Source organism: Apis laboriosa, unplaced genomic scaffold (assembly GCF_014066325.1).
Source record: "Apis laboriosa isolate Shangri-la unplaced genomic scaffold, ASM1406632v1 scaffold173_cov153, whole genome shotgun sequence".
NCBI lineage: Eukaryota > Metazoa > Arthropoda > Insecta > Hymenoptera > Apidae > Apis > Apis laboriosa.
The window spans coordinates 623,270-650,322 of NW_025222150.1; the positions used below are offsets into that span (position 1 = coordinate 623,270).

General features: G+C 27.1%; 1 protein-coding gene across 11 annotated transcripts in view; it reads right to left on the reverse strand.

Moving 5' to 3' along the window:
* LOC122711594 (putative transcription factor capicua) overlaps nt 1-27,053 on the reverse strand; it is a 56,374-nt gene that overhangs the window by 14,411 nt on the left and 14,910 nt on the right. For 5 of the 11 annotated variants that reach the window (XM_043930534.1, XM_043930533.1, XM_043930536.1 and 2 more), the window contains exons 1-2: nt 23,368-25,394; nt 2,740-3,026 (exon numbers count right to left, since the gene is read on the reverse strand). The gene's annotated coding sequence lies outside the window, so the exon portion shown is untranslated. Of the gene's footprint in view, nt 1-2,739; nt 3,027-4,742; nt 4,872-23,367; nt 25,395-27,053 lie in introns of those variants that run through there. The other 6 variants (XM_043930527.1, XM_043930526.1, XM_043930529.1 and 3 more) reach the window with 6 other exon arrangements.

Genomic DNA, 27,053 nt, shown 5'->3' on the forward strand with positions numbered 1-27,053 from the left:
ATGAAATGAAAATTTATTCTACTTTTATTATTTTTCTAATAAAAAACATTTTTTATAGCAAACAAATGTATTTTTATTATATCTATTAAAATTGACTTTTAAAAAATTTAAACTTAAATCAATTTAAATATAAAAAAGTCGATTAATTTTATCATGAAAGCAGATATGTATTAATTTTCAATGAAATTATACTATATCTGTATATATATTATATTATTTTATTATACACTATATTATAAAAAATTTTTAGAAATATTAAAATAGTGTACTAAAATTTTTATATATAATATTTAATATAATAATATTAAATATAAAAATAATTATTTATAATTTTTTTATAAATTTTTGAAAAATTAAATTTTTTAACAAATAAAAATCAATCAATCTCGTAGGAAATTCTTAAATCGATTCTAATATCTATTATTACTCTGATTCTCAGAAATACAAATGAACTTTGTTTTCAAAAGTGAAAGCGTTATTGTACTTGCAATCCTAACGCTCATCATTTACTTTCCCCAATTCTAATAAGAAATAAGACCACATAATCCAAATGATTGAACACATTAGTCTTATTCAAATAAATTCATGAGTCATTATACTTCGAAATAATAAAAAAAAAAAAAAAAAAAAAAAAAAAAAAAAAAAAAAAAAAAAAGAAAAAAGAAGAAGAGGAAAGAACAACTAGTCATCGATTCTTTTCCTCAAACATTTTTCTCTCTACAAACACGAGTAAATAAATTTGTGTAACGCTGATATTTTATTTTTAAAAGAACAAAATCAATAAGAAAACTTTTAAATATTATGTTTATAGCGAATAATATAAACAAAAACTTATTTAATGAAAAACAATATGGAAAGTTATCAAAATTTTGATTTAATTTTAAAAAAAATCGATGTTGTAAGTTTATTAATTATTAAATAATATATAATATCTAGATTCATGAATAATTTTACATTACATCATTATTTTGTTAAAAATACATATACAAGATTATAACATATATAATAAATTACGATTTCAAGAATAATTTTAATTTTCAGAATAATTTACTTTATTAATTTGTAAGTTATTGGAAATGTCGTTTCTGATGTTGGATATTCAAACTTGTATTTATTGATATGAAAATAGTGAATTAATGATATACCACAAATTAACGCTTCTTTGAACATAACATTTGTATTATATTTCTTAATTGAAATAATTTTGATCATTATTAATATAAAATATCGTTTTAGTTAAATTCAATAACAAATGAATAAAATAAATAATATCAATTGATTTTAAGAATCAATAAATAAATTATATAAAATATATTATTCTATAAATAATTCAGTTTCTTCAATGTATATGTATATTATATATAAATAAACGATTAAGTATTAGTAAATAATCAATAATATTTTATTATTAAATAATCAATAATACTTTCTTTTATATTTAATATTGTATATCATTCTTCTACTAATTTTTTTGTTCCTTTCTTTTCATAGAATATCTATTGTGATAAAATTCATTATTTTAAATTCGCTTTGAAAAGTTGTATTATTTATTTATTTATTATTACTATTATTATTATTATTATTATTATTATTATTATTATAATTACTACTATATTATAATTACTACTTATTATATTACTACTTTATTATTATTTATTATTATTACTTAATATATACAGTTTCTTTTTTTAAGTTTTATTATATCTATATATATTTTATCATTATTTATATAAATTATAAACAATACTACAAACATAATTTAATCTAGAATATTAGATTTAATATTTAGATATCATTTTTCTTTTTTTATTTCCAGTTTTAAAAAAATAAAACTTTTTAAAATTAAAATAAAATTATCTGAAAATTAATTGTAACAAAATTGATATCGTTGAAATTTATATTTTTGCTTAATTCTTTTTGTATTTATTTATAGAAAATTAACGACTATTTTTTAATTAAAGGATTAATCATGATTTATATAATAAAAGATTTTAATATGAATGAGAATTTTGTAGTTTTTCTAATATAATAATATTTGTAAAATTTTTAATGGAAGTATCACTTTTTATTACTAATATCTCTCTGATTTCGAAACTAAATTGATTTATTTGATTTATTTTCAAATAAAAATGAAAATTTTGATTTTTGAAGAAGTTTATTAATCTTTTATCAATCTATTAACATAAAATCTTATAACACAAATCAAATTTTTATCAAAAATAATACTTTTTATATTTACAATTTTCTTTTGCATAAGAAATATCATTTTATTGTTGCAAAATAAAATATTGTACTTTTAGAATAAAAAAATTAAATTTGATATCATGTGATTCTGATAATAGATTTAGTATTTCAATTACCTAATATAAAACTTTCTTGAAGAACATCTTGATTATTTATTTAATGGATTATTATCCACTTATCTTGATTTACTATTGTTTGACTTCAATTTTATTTATAATTATATAATTTTAAAGTAATATTTTTAAAAATAGATATTTACAATCATAAATAATAATATTATTAAAAATACTTATGAATTTAAAATAATATTGTCATGAAAATAAAAACTTCATTCTTAATATCATTTTTATACAGGTGTATCAAAAATTGATTTAGGATTTAATATTCTTCATCTGAAAAATATAATCTTTTAATAAAAATGAACTCAATATTGTATATATAATCTAGTTTTAAATTATAAATATACATATATTATATATATATACATATACTTACAGTCTGTACAGTCGAGAGGAGGCTGTGTGCTGAAATGTGGCGAGTTGAAGCTGGGAGGGTGGTGACACCGGCTGGGTGCATACCTCAGCACCCGGCTGTCGGGGACAGGATGCGTCGAGTCTGGGCTCTCTCGTCTTTGTCTATCTTGTGACAGGGTTGCTGTTCCCTCTCCCAACTCCAATTCTTCTTCCCAGCCCCAACTGCCGAGCATCCTCCTCCGAAAATTCTCTTCTTAGGCGAACACTTTTCTCTTCTTTCTTAATTGTCTCGTACCTCTAGTCAATGTCCTGCATAACAGAACGTGTTTCAAAAAGGTTACTATAGAATTTTGCAAGTATTCGATTCTCACAACGCTTGGGATTATACTTGTCTCGTTTGTTTCGTGACGATCTCTTAAAAGCAACAAAAACTACCAAGATCTCAGTATTTTTATGTTCCAGTAATTTCTCCCCCTCCCTCTCATCTTCTATTATACATCGACGATATGAGTTATTAACTTCTCCATCTTTTTGGTATAAAGGGTATGGTCTTTAGGACATAAATATAGTTGAGAATAAAATGACAGAAACAAATGTTCTTCTCTCTCTCTCGAATTTTATTCTCAAATTTACTCGTAGATTTAATATAAATACATTAAACAAGGATATTTTTATTTATTAAAATTATGCATATATTATAAATCAAAATTCTTAATCATAATTAAAAAAAAATAATATTAGAAATATTTATGTTTAATAAATAATCTTTTATCTATTATTTATTATATATATAGAATTAGTTCTCAAGTTAACTATCAAATAAACTTAATAATTCATTCTTATATTGCTATATTTTTCTCGTCAATCACTGTTAATATTATTAAATTTTATTTATTTTTTTTAAATTTTCAAACTATTTATCATATTATCTTTTTAAATTGTTTGATCGAAAAATAATTCTAATCTTATTTTAATAATATTATAAATACAAATAGAATTATACATAATGACATAGCAAGATAATAGAACAGATTAATATTCAAATAGAATAAACCACTAATCTAAAGAAATTAAAAGTGATTCTCAAATTACAAGTATGTCTCGATTATCGTTCGTAATGGAAACCACTTTTTCTCTCGAATTACCGCGGTTTATTATCTGCATCGCGAGAAAAAATCATATCGAAATCGATAAATTGCATCGAGCTGGTCCATTTGCTATGGAACCAAATAAAATTTTAATATTGAACGTTCAATAGTATAATTCAATATATCGAACAAAAACTTGTGACGAAAAGTGTTCAATTTGTATAATCAGATTTTACACGTCGTTACAAAACGATCCCGAAGCTTATGAAACAACTGTTGATTGCGTTCTTCCAAACATTTCTTTCAAAACTTCTTTCGTTTGTATATATACGAAAAATTAATATCAAAAAAAGTATCACAAATATTTTTTATCTAACAATAAATATTAAGTGATATATTTATATTTTTGATTTAAGTAAAAGTTACTATATTAAACTAAAATTACTATATCGTGAGAAAATATATATAAAAAAAAAATTAGAATTAAACATCAAATTCAAATTTGATACTTTTAACAAAGTTACGAAAGAAACTTTTTTGTATACAAATAAAAAAATAAAGTTAAAAATATTTGATTGTTATATATAAATAATTTTAAAAAAAAAGCAAAAAAGAGTTAATTCAAAAAAAATTACAGGATTTCTCATTACTGATGATGAATATTTTTGAATTGACATTAAAAAAGAAATTTGTGAATTGAATAATTGATAATTATATATTCAATAATTTATAATTACATATAATTTAATATTTTATATAATTCAAATAAAATACAAAATAATCTTACAAATTATATTAATAATTAATTAAACTAGAATCTCTTCTTTTCTAATATCAATCTTTGTTTGAAACAAAGAATTTATTAACATGATAATGTATAAAAAAGTAGTTTGAAGATATATTATTTATAATATAAAAAGTTAAAAATCCAACGAACCTCAAATATTAGCAATTTAGAAAACTGTCTGATAATTGCGTAAATAAAATCAATACATTAGTTTACACTGAATACCATGATATTCGCATTTTTTATATACACTCTAATAATTCAATAGTTGGGGTCAGAATAAAATCACAAAGAACGAAAACGTCCAAGCTTTGGTATCGAATATCACTTCGACCTTCAAGCTGACAGGAATCATCTTAAAAAACACAGCACGACACAAATGTATACACAACTCGCGATTCACGTGTGTGAGCTGTAACGAGAAACAAAGATTGGCACGCGCGACATAACCTATTCAAGAAATCACCGTGTTTCTTTCGCAAAGCGGAGAAAAACGATTGCGCTTTGAGCCGGCTCTCACTTCCGTAGCAGTGCCCGACGAAGATTCCAGGGGCGACTAACGAGTAGTCAACAGGCACTTAGTCGCCGCCGCCACGAATTACGGAGAAGTAAGAGTGCGCGCACACACAAACGGCTGAGGAAGCACACGCACGGTGGAGACGCACTCGCGAAAGCGAACAAACGAACGTGAAACGAGAACTAGATAGGAAAGTTTCGAGGTGAGGTGAGACAAAGTCGATCTCGCACATCGATTGGAAATCACGCGTAACACATTGATCATAGTAGTACGTCTACCCCAATCATGTCTTGATTCTCTGTATATGGAAAAATGAAAGAGAGGAAACAATGGGAAGAAAGATGAAGAGGATACGATATTAGCTTCTGACTGCGAAACAAGGATAAAACATATATGCGTGACGTTCTTATCTTAGGTTTGAGTGAGCAAAACAATAAACAGAGGGGAAAAATAGTGAAAAAGAGATAGGAAAAAGAGTTAAGAGAGTGAAGAATGAAAAAAAGAAAAAGAAAGAGAAATGTTACCACGCTTCTTCGCGTCCTACTACCTTCGACGCGATCGCTACACTGATACTGAACCGAGTTCGCCCCGTGGCCCAAGTTCTTGGAGGAAAACAACGCGCTCTCGTGATCGGCGTAGTGTGAGTAAAGGACTAAGGGGGAATGCACTAACCTCGCTACTCCCTACCACGAGGCTGACTCACGTTGTGCCTGCCTTGCCTGCTCCGAAACTCTCCGCCATTGTGGCGTATCGGTCGGTCGACTCTTTCTTCCCCTTTCTCCTTTCCTTCTCCCACTCTTTCGTCTTCTCCATCACTTCTTTCCTTTACTCTATTCTTTCTGTATCTTCTTCTCTTTCTCTTTCACAACGTTAACATAATATTGTGGACGCGCGTTTACAGGTACGTGAGGGTGGTCGAATGTCTACATGTGTACCGGGACGAAATTCAAAACCTGTTACGTGACGCCCAGAAGATAATACTGGTGTCCGAGCCAAACTTGTCCATTTTCGATTTGAAATTCTTATCGTCTACCTTCGATTGGATTTCTTTTTCAAAAAATCATTCTGTTTGTTTTTTACCTATTATAATTTTCAATCGATTAGATAAATGGAAAAATTAATTTCTCATTGTTTTGATTCTGCCACGAAAAAGCAATTCTATTCAATGTTCGAATATTGTTCCGTTTTAAGACATGACCATTTTAAGAATGCAAATATATTTCAAAATGTTTATCGTCTTCTCGATAAAACTAGTGCGGAACATTATAAACATAATGTAACAAATAATTGTTGTTTAATATACTTATTTTAATTATATTTAATCTTAATCAATTTAATTAAACTATAATAAAAATATTTAATATCAACTGCGTTTTTTATTAAAAAAAAGTGAGAAATTTTGAAACGATCAGATATATACATTATTATTTAAAATTACTCTCAAGATAAATATCTTCTAGGATAATGTATCTAATTATATATAGATAAATCTATCGAACTTATGATATAAAATACAAAATTAAAAAATTTCAGAAAAAATATTTATTACAGAGAAACTTCTGACGATTCCAATTAATCATATGTACAATATAAATATATAATATCTTCACACTTAGATCAATGAATTTGTGACACTGATACACGAATCATGTATCGTCAAGATTAACTTGCTACCATCAAAGTAGAAATGAGTCATCATGCATGAGTAATATGATAAAACTAGGTTTCTAATTGTTATATAGTCATACTAATGTAAAATACACGTGTACATACAGAAACAAAAGAAAAGAAATATATTAATAAGTTGCATATTTTAATTCTTCGTTTATGTTTGTATGAAATTAAATAAATTAATAAATAATTTATAAATAGAGAAAATTTGCATAATTAACACCAATGAGGAATAGATAACATCATTACCGATGAACGTATTTAATACTATTTCACTTAAATTGCTTGCTTCTTCCAAGAAAATGAATACAATACGAGAAAGGAAAGAGAAAAAAAAAAAAAAAAAAATAAAAAAAAAAATGACTTGTAGAAAATAAAGTCTAAGAAACTTCTTGGCATCTCTTTGGCTTGTTTACGTCGATATCAACGGCGTGTCGCGTTACTAGTCATTCGATATTGTCAAAACAGGAGACTTCTTCAGCAAAGACAACCAAGGGATGAAGTTACCCCAATAGTGATCGAAAAAGCCTACCAAAAATACTGTTCTAATTCAATTAGAGTAGGGTGCACGCGATGCGCAAAGGAAAGCACATATATTCAAGGGAATTACATTTTCGAAAGTAATTAAATTAACGTCGAAAATGTAAACATTGACAAAAAACTACATAATACAGCAAGGTTTTAATTTTGCTTTAACGACTAATAGCTTGAACAAACTTTACGAGCAATTCTTTATTTTACATTCGTTTTGATTGGTAACGCTTGCAGTTATAACGATTTTATTTTCATTAATAAAAACAAATGTAAAAAAAAAGGAAGAGAAAGAAAGAAGATGGGAATTGAAACAATCGGCGTGTATGCAATGCGAAATCTTGCGATACAATGGATAAAACCGGTATATATATACATTACATATTTCTAAAATGTCAGTTAGATGTTCCGTAAGATTATAGAAATTCGAAAACTAGAGTGTGCATACTATGTTACAACATCACACCGTACTCTGCTACACGTGGAAATCCGAATGTAAGTTGTACACGAATGCCCACGCGATACGCCGTGTATTATGCAAAAAGTTCTTTGCGCAACGTCTTTATTAGCGGTCCGCTTTCCCACTGTGCAATAATCGTGGCCGAGTGAAAAAAGAAAAAATCGTTTCCACTTGAATTTATCGCGATCATACCATTATATACCATCCAGTGAGAATTAATCAATTTCTACTACACGCGCTCGTTTGTTTGCGAGCAGCTTTCTACTCGAAGGTTTCACGTGTCGACGGATCTCTTCGATGGATTTCTCAACAATTACAATATGGAAACGGAAGAAATGTTAATTTTTAGCGTTTTGGAGAACTTTAGTCGCACAATATATATATTTATAACGTAATAAACACTTAAGATTAGATATATTTGTTTTTTAAATAACGTTTATTTTACGAGATAATTCTTCTTTCACCGAGAGAAGGGGAATTGTAACACGAGTATGTAATGAATCATTACAACATGTCACTAGCATTGAGATAAATGCTGATATTATCCGAAACACGATGTGATTATGATCATTCTTTAAATACATTAACCTTGCCAAGATTCTCTCATCACATCTAATTTCTTTTGTATCTCTATTGCTGAATGAACGATCGTCTTTGTCAAGTTAAATCCTTTACTAGAACAAAATATTATATAGTTTGATATTATTATAATATTTATACATATATAGTTATTATCTCGTAGCTAATACACTAATAATTATTAACTTGATCGAAATAATTATCTATTTAAATGGCTTTATTATTTGAGAAAATAATGAATTATGTATTATTAAGTACTTTGAAGCGTTGATAAGTATTACTATTTTGTTTTATTTAAAATTGTGTCTCTCCAAAATAGAAATTCACAAATATGCTCTATATATATATATATATATAATATATTAAAATTTCTATTGTATCATTGAATTATATATATTTTTTATAAATCAAGATTCTAAATGAAATAATGATTCATTTTAATAATTTTTTAATTTATTTTCTCAGATTTATGATATTTTACGTAATGTCTAATAAATGAAATATTAAATAATGAAAATAAAAATGTATACATATGCGAAAATATATATGTTAGCATTAAATGTTTAACAGTACTACTTTTAATTTAAATAGCGAGAAGATATATAAAATTGAATCGATAAAAATTATCGTTCGAAATACGATACTCGTTTCTCCGCATCTTTAGCGATTCTGTCCACATTTACTACTATAACTTTGTCATGGGATCAGCATTACGACTTCATAAAGAAATGGCATCAGAGCATTGAAATATATTATTCCCAGAAAATGTCGAAGCTGCAACCGATACTTTTCTCGGTGTCCGTTCCGGAAACGGCATACCGGAATACAGGTGCCATTCAAGTTCAAGTACGGTATACCATGGATCCCAGGCCGTATTATAGACCCCCGGGTATTAGTTTCCTGACTTTAGGAGTGGAGTTGAGACGAGGGTTTTACCCGCTTTGAAAGCTAGCGTCGTATCGACTACACGAATTACGCGTGAAAAAGAAAACAGTGGATGATACCTCGGCCATCACCGTCAGGAGTATACCACCCGCGGATTCCACCGTTCACTCGCAAGGCCCCCGAGGAGCTTTCCTTTTAACGGGCCTTAACAACTTGTAACCGATACCTGTGCTCCCTCTGTTCTCTCTCTTTTTTTTTTCGTTACTCTTCTTGTCTGTCCTTCTCTCTCTTTCTCTCTTTCTTTTCGGTTTTCTTTTCTTCTCTTCTATGGTGAATGGCCTGAATGAAAGGAGGCAAATCGTCGCGCGAATATTGTATACGTGGCCTGTCGGCTGGTCCACGAGGCACCTCGCCACAATAGAACGCAAGAGACCGAAGAGTGGTTGGGGTGCGTCCTTGGTTAGTTTCGGCATAAATCAGATATACGCTGGTTATATAGTACTAACGCCATGACAGGTAGAAAGGCGGGGATCCTCTGTGACAATTGTCCGTCTATTCGTTTTCTACGCTATTGTTGCGCATCCCTATCTCTCTGTCTTTCGAAACACCTGCTTTTCCAGCCGATATCGTCACCACGATAGAAACACGGTTCGGATACGATTGTTTTATTAATCGTAGTAATATGAGAGCGAAGGTATGATCAAGAGATACGCGATAAAAGAGTGATCAATGAAGAATTATTAATCAGACACATATCGAAATCTTTGTTAGATTAAAAAGAAATTTTTTTTCAGATTATACAACTGATAAATTACTTCATATTTTTCCTATAGATACGGTAACAGATTGCAATTAAATATAATAAAATTCTATTTTATCTGAAAAGAAAAATAATAAGTTCATTATATTATAAATAACGTTAAATATTACAAATTTAGTTTCCATAAAAAAGTAATATCATCTATTTATATTTACAATGAAATGTACAATTGTATTGAATTTTTCTTTGTTATTTAAAAAATTTTTTTTGTATATTTATAACCAAATGCATAATAATTTTTTAAAATAAAGAATAAATTTTGGAATAAATACTAATTATTCTAATGATAATTATTGATAAAATCTAATGATTATTACTTGAATTATTACTTGTTATAATTAATATAATTGTTTAATGCCTATTCTTTACACCAATTAAACATAATTTTTTTCAAGATATGGCTTATTTTATATTTTCAAAAAGAAGTACAGTTCTGCGTTGAATAGCGCGTTATAAGAAATTTCATAAATCCATTTTCCAATTTTTTTTTCAATTACTGTTAAGAAATCCACTTGATATAAGAACAATTTCAGAGAAATCATAAGATGGATCATAAGATTTTGATCTATTCTTTCGTTTTACTGATCACAAAAACATTTCAGAATATTTTTTTCAAATTATCAGGAATGATAACGATAAATTTTTTAAAGAAAAAATTAACTATCAATATTAAAATTATCATTATCTTTATTATTATTTTACGTGATATAGGATAGATTCAAAATCAAAAACAATACTTTGAATTTGAAATATGATAATTTAAAAACTATTATGTTTATAATTTTTATATAACAATTTTAATGATAAAAAGAAATAAAATTGTGCAAATAACCATAAATGTTATTTTTCTATTAAAACTGAACTTTTAAAATGATATTCTTTATGAAATGGCTTAATAATAGAAATTCAGATAACTGGATTTAATCGGGAGAAGTTCATTTAATTAGACATTAATTAAAATTTCATTTCCAAAAATTTCATTCTTCAAAAGAAATTCAATTGGAATGGAGTTATGCTATAAAAAGAATTTTTATTATCCTTTCTTATTATTTATTTTATTTTTTATATTTTTTATTTTTATTTTTTATGACGTTAAGAAAATTGTATTTATGTGTTATTGATTGAAATCGATATTTTATCGAGTTGTACATGTGAGATCAATTACTAAATTTAACCCTTTATTGAGAAGCTAACATTCAAAGTATAAAAGTTTCACGAAACCTTGATCATTTATGACATAAAAGTGAGCTACTTACGTCCAGTGATTTGTCATATGATTATAATGCAAGTGACAGTCATAGGCTATTTTGTACATCGATTGTACAATGTATAATGTAAATGTCTAGCATGCAAAGCTAAAGAATAATATTTCATATACGCTAAAAAAATATACATATGCGTATTTTATTTCATAAAATATAATATTCGTTTGTAAATATTGTTTTATTAAAAAATAACACGTTATGCATTTAATCGATTTATGTCTTCAAATTAACGATACATATAATTCATACACAATTGTTTCTTATTTTTTTGATATCTTTTTTTAATTGATTAAGTGATCTTTTAAAAGTATTAAAACTAACATATTTTTATATATTAGAATATTTTTACAAAAATAAAAAAAAATGTACATAATAAATACAAATATGTTTTTATTATCCTTAAAATATATAAAATATCTAAAGTAAAATACTTATGATATTTATAAAGTGAAAAGAATTTTAATATTTTAATATTAATAGTCTATAATATTTTTTCTAAATATTACAGACTGTTAACATAATATAAGAATTATAATATCGTCCATTATATTAACAAAATTAAAGCATATTAAATCGAAAATTAAAAGAATACATAAAATTGTTTTAAATATTATTTACAAAATTAAGATTCATCGAGAAATAATTCGAATCACGTAGCTTCTTACGATATACACATTGTGATAGAGTATTAAGTTCCAAGAAAAATCGGTCTTTCTCTCTTGATAAAAGTGCAAAACATTATTTCATCGCAATAAAAAGAAGGAAATACCAGAATTTCGTGGCATCAAAAATAATCGGTTATACAGTGGACTATAACAATAAATCAGATCGTGGTCATTAATCGTATTACGTAAAACAAGTATTAAACCATTGATCAAGTTAATTATTTCTTTTCCGTTTACACTTGTTTTTCCGTTTACTTTGTTTTTCCAACTTGTTTTTTTACAATTTAATGTCCATAAGTCGAATTTTACGAAAAGAGTTAAACATTTTCGATATGTATTATAGAGATTTTAAAATTCTCAAATAAGAAAAGTTTAACAAATTAAAATTCGATATAAAAAGACTTTATGCCCAGATTAATATTTTGAAAGGAGCCAAAGAAAAAAAAATTTGCGAGTTTTGTTTTATTTTTAAGCATTCAAGACAATTCTTGTTGAAAGAATATTATATCAAATTATTTATTGCCAATTTATCAGGGAAAGAACTACGAAATCTTTCGAAATTGAAACTGTTTCGAATTATCGAATCTTGATATTTCTTGCTACTTTTATAATATTTTTAAATTATCAAAGAAAATATCCTAGATTTTAAGAATTTCGACTTATCTCTAATTATGACGCATAATTACTTCGAATTTTGAAATATATATGTCTGACAAAGATTTAAAAATATATTATAGATAAAATTAGATTTATCGGGTTAAATTCGAGTTGCAAAGATAAAATAAGACATCTAGACATAATAAATAATACAAGTTAAAATAAGTTTATTTCGCATTATAGAGATTTTCATAGGAAGAAAATAATAATTTGAGCAGAGCTTTCCGAATTATAAAGATATGACTATAATAATATAGAAATAACAAATCATCTTTTATTATTTATATGATATTTCGCATATCGTCGAGCTAGGAACAAACGTACTCGTGGACAACTCGTGCCTACACATGAAGTATGGTGCGACTTCCGGTCCGTTCTAAAGATAATAGTATCGCAGGAATGTACGACTGCTTGAAAAATGCAGTCACCATTCTTGCAATCCAACCGATTGTACGCGAGAATTCTGATATTAACAACTAGATCTTCCTTGCACAATTAAATTACGATCCATTAGCTAGATATTATTTAGTGATTTTTTTTTTTAATTGTAAAACAATTGATACGAAATATCTATCCTGTTCGAGCAAAATTTATTTTTCGATAATATACGTTCGTTTTTCTTTAATTAAAATTTTAATCTTTTCATCTTCTCGATAAAATAACTTACTTTTCAATTAATCATTCGAATATTACATCGTTTTGCCTTCCGTTTAACTTGCATACCATTTCTGGAGATCAAGATCGTAAGAATTCTGAAAGAAAGTCTTTTATAATTCCAGAAAACCGGTTCCTTTTGAAGAATTACTCAGAATTCATAAAAAATTATATGTATAAGGTAAATTTTATTTAATCCATGATACTTTTCCATTCATTTCTAACGCTAATTATATATTCTAGATGCAATACAAAGATCGTTTCGATCCTTTGAGAAATATTATTCATATAATTTTTTTTTGTGTTGTCGATTATACTTAGAGATGAATAAAACATTAAAAATGTAAGTAAATAATGATAAAAAACTCTTTTAAGAGTAATTTTTCTTATTATATCGCTTATATTATCATTTCTTATATGAATAATTGATTTTTTATTTTTTAGTGCGTTTTTGCAATGTTAAAAAAAACTTAAGATAAATAACAAAACCAATATTTTGTTATTTCAAACATTTGACTATTGAATATATGAATCTATTCATTACCGAAACGAATTTTTGAGAAATTTTTGAATTTTCAATATATAATATATATTATTCTTTCTAAAAATAAATATTTATGCATTTTGAAGAAAATCTTATTGAATTTATGCAATAGAATTTTATTGTTTTTTCAGATTATCAAATTATATAAAATTTAATCAATTCTTAAAGATTACATATTAATCATTTTAATGCTAAAATTAGGAAATGTTTTAGAAAGTGAATTGATTAGTTTTTCATTATAAATTATAATATATAAGAAAATTTTGATACTATCAAAAATTTACTAGAATTTATCCTATGTTCCTATATTTTAATATTATCTACTGAGCGTAAAACACGGTAATCGAATATTTCCATAAACAGAGATGAGGTTTTTAGTTAATTACATTAGTTAATTGCAATTACAGTTTGTATCCAAAAAGATATAAGTTGGCTTTAGTCTGATGAAAACAGGTTCTGAAAACATCTTTAAACAGATTTCTCGTCAAGACTTAATGACGAAAGAAATCCACGTACAAGATAAAATTACGACACAATAAAAGTGACAAGTAGTAGAGAAATTTCGAAGAAACATGATGGCGTACAAAATGAATATTGAAGATTTTTTTCTCTCTCTCTAATGATAAATACTATTATATAAAGAGAAAAAAAACTATTGCAATACCAAACTCATTAATGTAAATTATTTTAAACAACCATATTTATTAATTATATCATATTACATTGACGCTTAGGAATAACTTGTTCATTAGATTTCTCATTTGAAAAATTCATTTCAAATTGAATATTTTTATATAGCTTTTCTTTATTTTTAAAATTTTAAATTTTTTATTAAATTATTTAACTTATTTCAATACTGAAAAATAATTTAATATTAATTGTTACATACTGATCTTAGTGTAATTTTAAATAATTTGAATGAATATGATTTATGATACATTTACAATAATAAATTTTAAAAAATTTTTTTAGAGATTTTAGATCCTAGAAATCCTAGTTTAATTGGAATTTTTCCCAAGTTTAACAAATCTAATAAGTATATTATATATGTATTATATGTATATATATATGTATCATTATAATTTACATTCTAAATATTGATATTAAAAAAATTTTCATTCAAAGAAAAAAAATGAAATGTAAATGTTAATATAAAAATATACTAAACTTATACAAGAGAATTAAAAATTGTTTGATGAAAAGACTAAATAATACAGAAAAAAAAAAGAAAAAATTCAACCTCTCAACTTCAAATGCGTCATTACCTTTGTAGTTGAGTTTTAAAAAATTTCGAATTAACGTTGTACACAAAAATATTGTGACGAAAAAGAAAGGAAACAACGTAGGTATAACGAGCGTTAAGTGACATTTATAAGCTTTTTAACAAGATATCAATAAATTTCCGGACTCATAACAGCATGACATTACCCTTTAATGTTTCATCGGTGTACATGTTGCCCGCACGCGAAAACAAATGTGTGTACTTTCATCAGGTAACAAGCCCACGTACACACATGTAACATAAACCATTCCACGCCATTATGTCATACCACCTTCTCCTCCATAAGATCCAGCATAAGAACACGGAATCTAATTGTAAGTATCAAGACATAGCGTTTCTCTTCCTTTTTTTCTTCTTCTCATTTAGATTGATATTCGAATAATTTGAAAGTTTCCAATAATGTACAAAGATACATGTAATTATGTAATTCCATTATAGCAATTGTAAATTATGCAATAAGAATGTAATAATGAACATTGATTTACATTTAATCATAGAAGAATTCATAGAAGAATTGATTGAATTGGACATTCGCTGTTTTATGTAAAAAATTATAGATTTATATCCTCTTAAAATAGAAGGAATCATTTTTAATCCTTGAAATACGAGTTATAAAATGTATTAGTTATGAGATAGATTCAAATTTATTTAAGTTTCGTTATCTAATTAACATCATTGCCGATTGCTAATGTTATCGATCGAATTAAAAATGATATAGATATCAAATCGTAAGTTTGAATAAAATAAAATAAATATGACAAATTATTGAAAGCATTAAAACTTATTGAGAGGAGACAATGAAAAAATCCATATTAATAAGAAATCCTCTTATATCTCAAATATCCATCGTATTTATATATATCTATTATATACATTTATTATATTTATTAAAAATTTTATTTTATAATTAAATATTTATGTAACCATATAGCTACTATGGATCATCAAAAGAGTTAAAACGAATCAATGATGCGCAATGTAGTAGCACCTGAATGAAATTGATTAAGTTATACTCAATTAACGTATACCTTTATATCCCTCAACTTACATCCCTTGTAATTTAACAAACGATAATCTAAACTGTATTGATCTATAGTTAGATCTTTCTTGTTCGGTCATTACTTCAAAAATTCAAGTGGTCCCCATTTAAACTAAAATCAATATCAACAGCTTAGTCGAGTAAAAATACGCTAACCCGATAACGATTACTTCGTGTCCCGAGTGTTCAGTCACCTGCATTAATCTAATTATGAATGTTCCGCGCTATTCGTGTCTCTGGATATATCTATGCAGATCCATTTACCATTTCATTTGTCGTTTGTATCGCATCGTGCACGCGAGGAATGAATTTTTATATCATCGAAAAGCATTTCTATTCCATTGGCAGCGTCTTATCATCGAGACTTATAGCTCGAGACATCGAATGATTTTTAATTTTTTCTCTAAATTAGTTATCGATAGGTGATAACTGTAATTAAAAAAAAAGAAAAAATACAACAAAACGAAAAATATAACATAAGGATAAAACTTTGAAGAATTATTCTCAAGAGTTATTTTTTTCTAGTGGACAATAGTGAAAATTACTGTCTCGAGTCATTCTCAATATAATATCCACTAAAAATATTTCTTCAAAAACGATTCTCAAGAGTATTTTTTGCTAATAGATTATATTGAGAATGAAAGTTACTCTCGACATCACTCTCTAATGAATGCATTCCGAGAGTAACTTTCATTCTCGACGTAGCGTCCATTGCAAATAACTCTCGAGAGCAACTCTTTAGAATTACTACTTAAATGTTACTATTCTTAAATGTAATCACTCTTAGTTATTTAGATCTATTGGTATTCCGTGATCCGTATCTGAGATAAAGTCTTTCCTTTTGCAAGAAGAAAAAGGAGATGCTGTTTCATTCGGTACGGAGCAGAATGGCAACTCAAAGGTTCACCAACAAATCACAATCGAGTTATACGTAAGAAAGGCAATCCTCTTCCTTCTATAAACAGATTGATTATAGTACATACAGCTACGTAAACTGATACGTACCACTTTGATATGACGTCACATTTTCTGCGAGACCAGTGCGCATGAAACGCTACGTATGGAACATTAAGTTGCATCGCGTGTGCACATAACCAGCACCGCTTTGTACACCGGACAGACCAGTGGCGTAAGTCGAAACCATCGATCGGAAAGATACGTGCCATTGAAATTCAAATAATCTCGAATATTATTGTTGCAATTGCTTTTATACCGCCTCTTTGCTAACACGTTGCTTAGTTCCGCTGTATAGTTGAATCGATTAGAGAATGAACTAGTTAGCTTTTAATTTTTTTTCTTTTTCTTACCTTGTTGCTCGAAATTTAAAAATATGAAATATTTTCGAATCAAGAATGATCGAAGTGATTTGATTCAATTTGTTTCTAGATATAATATAAATTGTAAAGTTTTAGTTACTATAAATTAACATTTTTGTGCTTTTAATAGAATTTATATTTTCTTTTTTGAAAAGAAAAAATGTTATACAGTAATTATACAATAATGCATATATTGTTAATGCAGAAAATAAGTTTAATTGAAATTAGAATATACATGCTATTATTTTTTAACTTTATATTTATGTTATAAAAAAGAAAAAAATTGTTACGTTTTAAATGAAAATTATTTATTATAAGTCGTAGTTTATAGAAATAAATTAAATTACAAAACTAAATAAATTGAGCGAGAAATCGATGCACGTATAATAACATTTTTGCATTTCCTATTTTTAATCCAAATAATATATTTTAATATATATAAGTTAAATATTAAATATTATATATAATATATATAATCAAGCTTTAATTAAATATTCCAACTTAATTTTTTTAAATATTTATATTTTCTATAATAATATTTTAAAACAATGTATAAATAATATATTAATAAAGAATTTAAATTTTTTCTTTTTGTGATTTTTATATTATTAATTTTTATATTTCAATCATTATATTATTTGTATATTCTTAAATAACTTCTTAAATAATTTTATTTACCAAGCAAAAGAAAAAATACTAAACAATACATTAACAAATATTAATCTTTCTTGTTCTTTAGAAGAAATGTGAAAACTTCCAACTGTCATATCGGTTTACTTCCAATGATATTAAATATCAATAATTTTTCCAATAAACTAACTATGAAAATTATTTCTCTAAATACATAAAACATATCTTTATATATCACATTTTTTCTTGTCACAAATAATAGAATCATCCTATTAAATACAAGTAAATTACAAGACAAGTATATACTTAAACACAAGTGAATCAAAGTCATACAAAACACCAAATCCAATTAGTACCGGAAAGAATTAAACTACACCAATTACTTCAATCAATTTCTCCTATCTGATTCATTCAAAACATTCAAACATATTATACTACTTGATATAAAGAAGATCCAGCATGTTCCTTCTAACTATTCAAACATAACCTAACTCATGCGCGTGAATGTATTCGAAAACTCAAAGCGGAATCAAAAATGCAACTGTGGTGACGCATCGAATGAAACACTAATAAAAAGAAAACGCGTGCATGATAAATATATGTATATATGTGCACAAATAAAAGCGCGTACGAGTACAATTGTTTAAACTTAGAGCAAGTTCTCTCTGACTGAAGTATGGTGGAGTTCAATATTTATTACGATGTCGCCAGAGGTCGCGGAGTTAAACTACAAAGGCAACAGGGTCAGCATTGAGCTGCGGCCAAAGGAAAACGATGCGACAGGTCGCGATAAAAAGAATATGACATAAGTTGAGGGTTGCTTATCGATATTGCTTGAAAATATGCAACGACACTGCGCGAGAAGAAAAGTCATTAACACGACGCTCGGCGCAAGAAACGTAGCGATAAGGTATCACGCGGTTTCATCGACGGGGTACCCAGCTAAGAAATCCTAGCAATCGCAAGCGAAAGCGCGCGCGCACGCGCACATATGTTACCGCATCGAATTAACTAACGTATAGACCTGAATAAAGAGCGCAGGAAAATAAATGCGTGCATAGCAAGTGGGCAACTTTAGAAGTGTATGTATTACATGCGATAACGACGCTATTAATACAATATGTTAAAAGCTTTTTGTATGCCATCGCGTTCATTGTTGCTGTATCGTAGCACGTACTACCGCGATATTTTAATATATCAATGAGTAACCTCGGAAATGAGAGATCCGTGGAAGAAAATTCGATTCATTTTAAAATATATCTATGTATTTTAGAATACTTATTTGAATTGAAAACTTGATTGCTGGTTTTAATTGTTGATTAAAATAAAAAAAATTCATATAATATTGTTTTTTTTTTGAAATGGAAAAAATAAAATAAATATTAAAATAGTGAAACTTACAATTATGATTGAAAATTCATCTTTATCTATTACATTTATTTTATAAAATCATGTGTATATTTTAATCTTTGTAAATAGATTGTAAGTATAAAATGTAACTTATAATATCTTCTATGGTTTAATATTCAAATTCTCTATTAAAATAATTATTGTTTGATTTTCGAATTTTTATTAGCTATTTTTTTAATTTAAGTTGAATATTAATAAAATATTTAAAAAAATTTTTTAAATTTATTATATTCAATATTATGTTGCATATATATTTAATAATATATTAGTAATAAAGACAAAACTCATTTTGAAGATTGCTAGAAAATTACAATAATTGATATGAAAAAATAAGTTGATTTAATATTATTTATCTCATTAACAGATAATATTTTTCAAGACAATTGATCAAAAATGATTCTCATGAATTTCAAAACTAACAATCTAATAATAACATTACCATTAGCATATATAAGTTTATATTAAATTATTATTGTTATTGTTTCAATATATATCATGAGAATAATAATTGTTCCAATACAAAAAAAGAAATATGAATTGCATTTTTTTTATTGAAATGAAATGTGTATTGAAAAATCAGATATCAAGCTATTAAATTAACTTTAATTTAAATATATTAATAGAATGTATTTAAAACACACAATTCGAATGTAACTATAATACCGTAATTAAATTCGAATAATTTGCTAATTACACGAACAATTACAACAAAATGAAAGAATTTCACTTTATGCTTATTTTATTCACGCTTTATTAAAAATTACAAGATTTTTATTTCTTTGATTAATTTCATGAATATCAAACATTTTTGCATTCAGTCTAGACGTTTATAAATAATTTCTTGTTTGCAAATGCAATGGTAAAACGCAAGTTATAACGATCTTTGATCTTATTAATTATTAATCTCGCTTGTTACGTAAGTACTATGATAATTATTCCGACTAATTGAATAATTGATTATAGATATTTAGGATTTACTGTCCGGAAGGAATAACAGATATTTCGTTCATTTATCAGCGGCTGATAACTTTGAAACCGATAAGGATTCTCTTATATACTGTGAACCTTCATGAACCGTATCCCCTTGAGAATGATATAATTTGCATAAAAATCACAAACTTTTACATTTTAACTATAACTGAACGAGTATGATAGCTAGATGATGTAAACAATCTGTCAAAACACAAATAGCAGATGTTCTAGATGCTGTAAGAACAAAAAATGAAAAGATAACATGAGAAATATATTGACAGTCAACTTCAAAAATCATTAACATAGCAGCAAAGTCTTATTATGACCCGCGCAACGAAGATACTGATTTTTTTTTTGCATTATCAGCGAACATCGAGAAACGGGTTATTTTTTTTTCTTTCTTTCTTTCTTTCTTTTTTTTTTTTTTTTTTTTTTTTTTTTTTTTTTTTTAATATAAAACGATGTCGTTGGTTGTTTTATTCGTACTTAAAACAAAAGATTCTTGTATATTGTGAAATAAAATCGATATTGTATTGCAGATTTTTTAACCAAAGAATCATACGGGTTTCTAATATTTACAATGTCAGTTAATGAAAATAAAAGTGTGAAGTAAATGAACATATTGATTTTGATTTTTATTGAAATGCTTCGTCTATTTAGTTCAATAAATATAATCTATGGAAAATTCTCTTATTTCTTATGATTCAAATTAGCTTTAAAATTTCAAACTTGTTTCCAATTCAAGTCTTTATATATCATTAATATTGATTAATAATAAAAATATAATGAAATCAAAACGTATTCAAATATTTCAACGATCATTCAATAAATAAATAAATCAAAAAAACTTCTATTTTGAGAGATATCATAAATATATATATATATAAAAAAAAAAAATATTCAATATACCAATATACCAATGCAAAACAAAATTTTCGAATTTGAAATCTTATTTTCCGTTTATATAAAATTAAATTATATTTATTTCGTATTTATATCTTCTATTCTATCTGGTAATATGTTATTTTTTTAAAATTCAATAACACTTTTTTAAAATTCTGTTAAACTTTGATGTTAAGCGCGATTAAAGTGTTTTTCAAAAGCATATTATGAATATATAATTATCTCTACTAATATTATTATATTAAAGATAATTTTTAATAATTATATCATACGATTATATTATGATCATAGACATGTGAATATACATTTTAGAATTTATAATCTGATAATTTGTAATCATTTATAATCATTTATTTATTTACATTCTAAAAATAAATTTCTCATTCCCCATATAAGAAAGACGAATAAAATATTCTAGTATTTAATTAAGATCTTTTACAATTATTTAATGAACAAAAAAATTATTTTCCAATAATTCTTATTTTAATATTTATAAAAATATATGATAAAAATATACAAAATAAACATTTCTCACAATTTAATTTCTATCTTGTAGTACAAATGTATTTTATATATATCTACATATGTACATGCGTATATAGATATAGATATATAGATATAGAAAAAAACAATATAATTGTATTAAAATCTAATCAAAATCAATTTTATATTGTTATAAGTCAATAAAAATTATAAATTTGATTTGATATCATAGATTTTTAAATATTAATTTTATTATAAACTTTCACAAATAATATGTATATGAACGAAAACCAAAAATGTCTACATTAAAAGAAATTTTTACATTTTTTAATTCTACTTTTAATTTTCTTAATTAGAAAATTGATAGTAACATGTTTAGAATTATCGATAAATTTATATTCGTATATTTATGAAAAATTAAAAGCAAAAATAAAAATATATGCACGTAATATAAGAAAATAATATAAAATATCTAAATACTTAATGTAGTTTTTAATAAATTTTTATTTAAATTCTATTTTTATTCTTTGCTCATTTGCATTACATTTTACAATTTAATTAAGAATTCAATTGTTAAAAATAATCCATCTTGAATAGCTTAAGAACGCTTGTAAATAAATTCAAAAACATTAAAAATCATAATTTTCAATATTAGAATATTTTCAATATTAATTGAATATATATTATATTTCAAAGTAACTTTCAGAAAAACTATTGAATTGTTATAATTTTTTGAAATTATAATTTATATTGTTACATACTCTTAACATTAACAATATTCGAGATATCTAATTAATGACAAATTCCTATAATTCTGTTCAAGATATAAATGCATATTTGAATAGAATAACGATGATATTTAAAGGAACAATTACAGCATTGAAAAATAAAACAGAGACCTTTTTCAATTATCTATTTTTTGCGCAAAATTGTCTAAATTAAATTGAAAATGCAACTTCATGACATATATTCGCGAGAATATATGTCATGAGAGAATTATCAACACGATCTTTGAAAAGTTTAATTGTAATAATGATAAATAATAAATGTTCATTGAGAAAAAATAACAAATAAATAAACTAAATTGATAAGCTATATAATATTAAGAAATATAAAGATAAAATTGATCTAAAAAAAAAAAAAAGAAAAAATGCACAAATATTATTGAATCAATGCACTTTTTCAATAAACTATTTCATGGCAATGGTTCGCTTCAATTATAAATAGAGTATCGATAAAAATTATTTTTAACGAATATTAAAGGAAAAAATTAATATGAAAGTTGATAAACAAGAGATTTGTTCAAAGTGTAAACTTCGATAGAGTTTTCACAGAAAAGATGCACTGTACAAAATTTTACCTATTACAGTGAACCTCTATGGCGAATTTACATAACATTTCAACTATCGAAAAATACGTAACAAGTGCACGTATGATAAATCTTGTTATAAATATAAATAAATTAGAAACAGATAAAATACACAACACTTACTAGGACTTAGCACCATTAAGAATTACAGAATTGATAATCCTTGATCGTTGGTTGCGTTTATAGCACTTTGGTGCGCACAGAACCATCTTGCTCAATTATTATCCTAAATCACCCAAAGAGTTACTTTCCATTCAGTTCCGCCGCAACATGATCAATCGTACCGCGCAAAGCCGATATATTACATACGAGTATTAGCGTCTAAATTCTGGAAACGCATTCAACAATAACACAAACACTTTGAGAAAAATCCCAATGAACATGGTAAAATGAAAAAACGTTAATATGCACGTATATATACAAATCGACTGAAATTCATCGAGAACCATGTACGCGTAACGGACCACAAAAGGTTAGGAAGAGCAAAGTTTAGAATACGAATCAAAATTCGGCAAAAATAAACGACACGAAAATTTGTTATTATATATGTAAGTATAAATGTCGTGTTAACTAAAGACATGAAAATAACAGAGAAAATCCTAAGAAAAGAATGAAGCACAATTAATACACAATAAACGCGAGGAAAAATCGCGATATTAGGTTTTATATGGCGTACATTAGGCGCACAATTCTTACTAAAAATCACACCGAATTCGCGAAATTCACGTACCGCGTCTACTAGCTCCATCTTGACTCGTGAGTTAAGCCGGACGCGCACGTTCTTTCTGTTCGTCCTCCTGGTCGTCTTCGTTGTCGTCGTCGTTATCGTCGTCGTCGTAGTCGTAATCGTCGTCGTCGTTCTGGTCAGCGTCTTCTACTCGTCTCTCACTCACGATATACTATCGCGCACACGCTGCTGTTACTCACTAACACAATAAATCCATTGTGAGAGAGAATTCCTGGCAGCACATTCCGCGTGTACGTAAGTACGGATACGAGGGTGTACGGTGGACTTCGGCGCGCGGCTCTCTCGGCTCGACTCGAGGCGATTCGAGCCGAGTCGCTTGCTCGTTCGCGGATGTCGTCACGAGGTGAGGGAAGAGGCAGAAGAAGAGAAAGACGTGGGGAGAGAGGCGGGAGAAAGGGAGCCGATACGAAAGGGGAAACTGGTGGGGCAGCACAGTGAATGTAGAAGAGAGATGGAGAAACTTTAAGAGTAAAAGAAAGAAAGAAAGAGTAAGAAAGAGAAAAATAAGAAAGGAGAAAGAGAATTAAAGAGAAAGAGAAAGAGGATTAAAAGAGTGACTGTGAGGAAAGATGAGGGAGGAGAGGTAAGTACGTGTATGGTCGTCGTATAAATAGACGAGAGACGATATAGGCATCGTATAGTAAGACTCCTAGGGCAGGTAGTGGATACTCGTGACAGCGATGAAACTACCTCACTTACTTCCACCGTGACATGGAGAGTCACTGACACATAATACAAGAAGTTCGCGCACGTGCATACACATATACTGGCACGCACACATGTTCCATACGCAACTATGTTCCCACAAGAAAGCTCACGAACGAGCGCGAGCGAGCGAGCAAACGAATAGTACGCACACAAAAGAACATTCTCGCGGAGCGACTTCACACGCGCACGCGTAGCAACACACATATGTACACTAGAGCTGTGAATGCCATCGTTGCTGTCGTGTGTTGTCGTGGTCTCGTAGACCGCCACTCCACCGTGTCACCTATGCCGTGAGTATTGACGATGAACGTAAGAGTCGACACGAATTCCCGGGAACCATCAACATCGCGCCACAACAATCCGAGCTTCTACTGCCCTTGCCACTGCTGTAATTTTCGTCGGCTCTTTCGACCAAATGCGCGTGCACTCACATCACGAAAATCCGTCACAGTAGACCAACCGACCAACCGGGAGAGATGGCGACTACAATACCACGATACGGTCATGACGTCGTCATCGGTGCATGTTCCATGATATTCTTATTTATCATAGTCGAAAAAACGCGAACCACTATACCACCAAATTATTGACATCTTTTCTTCTTCGAATATACATTTTTTTCTTTCTTTTTCACTCGAATTACACACGCGATCCCTCTCTCTTTCTTTCCGCCTCGTTCTTTCGCGTCACATGCACACGTATGAACTCAGACTCAGTTGCTCAACTGAACTGCCTGCGACTTGTCGAGCCATATAACCGAGCAGGCATCACGCACACATTCAATCACTATACTACTACCATTACCACCACTACCGCCACCGCTACCACCGCTACTACTACCTTCTTCTCCTCGTCCTCCTCCACCACCGCCTTTACTTCATATCTTGTCGACCGCGTACAGATATATACATGCGCATGGCCGCATACACACCACTGAACCGTTCGAACCAGCCGAGACGGCGCGCGCGCACTCACTGACAGCCGCTACTTTACTCACACCCGGAACGCGCTACTTTACGGACTCTCACTGCCTTACTCACACATTACCGAGTCTTCTGTATAAAACGGTCGCTCACAGATGCTTGTCAGCTCGTACGTGTAAAAGCCTCTAACCCGGAGCACACACCTACGCACACTAGCGAGTACTACACCGCCGACGGACTGTAGCCTCAGGACCGTCGTTACACTCCCCGCGGACCCGTGGGTTCACGTTCCTACCGCCTTCTTGGTTTCAAAGAATTCCTCCATACGTGTTCCTCGATCTTTTGTTTTAAAGAACATTATGTTTTTGAATTTAATATTAATCCATAAAATTTCGTTTTACTTTCTGTCATTATTTTAATGTTTTATTATAATAATCACTATTTAAAATATATCATAGTATTGCAAATTCTTTGGTAAATAAAATATGAGATTTTTCTCCCCTGTTTTATATTTTCAATCCAAAATTTTAATAAAAATATTTAACAAATATTTAAAAAAAAATTAAATATATTAAAATATTAAGTTTAAAAATATTTAAAAATTAATTATTGTTAATTATTAATGTATTTATATATATTCATATAATAAATTAAAAAAAAATTATTATTGTTTCTTATATAGAAAATTATATATTCTATATATTCTTGATAATATATAATAATTATATATTATCTATTATTTGAATTTTTCTAATAAAAACATAAGAAATTTTATTCTGATGCTCTTGGTAATTTTGATGATCCATTCTTTAATGACCAACACATATTAATTTATCGGTATTAAGTAATGATTAATAGTTTGATAAAGTTTAAAATTTACATATTTAATATTTTATAATTATTTTATAATTTATATGTAAAAAGCAAAAAAATATTTTATAAAAAAACATAATATATTCCACAGAAAGTATGGAAATTATTATAAAAAATATAAAATTATTTATTTTAGATATTACTTATAAAATATTTTTTGTAATTTATAATTTATATTATTTACATTTTATATTATTTGTCACATATTTAATATATTTGACACACAAGTGATATTATTAAATTATTATAATAATCATAAGTTTAAATTATTTAATTTTATTTTATATTTGTTTTATAAGATAAAATAAGAATGAAAATTAAAATCAATACGCTAAAGTTAACTTAAACTGTTGTGGTTATTTATCTAATGAGAATAATTAAGAATTAAAAATATTTTAAGATAACAAATATTAAAATATCTATAAATATTTTTAATAATATTTATGAAGAAAAAAAGTATTAGAATTTCTTAAAAACATAGATATTTAAATATCTTTCTCTAATCATAACAAAATAACTTTTTAATACAGGATTTATATGTCAACGCTATCTATTTA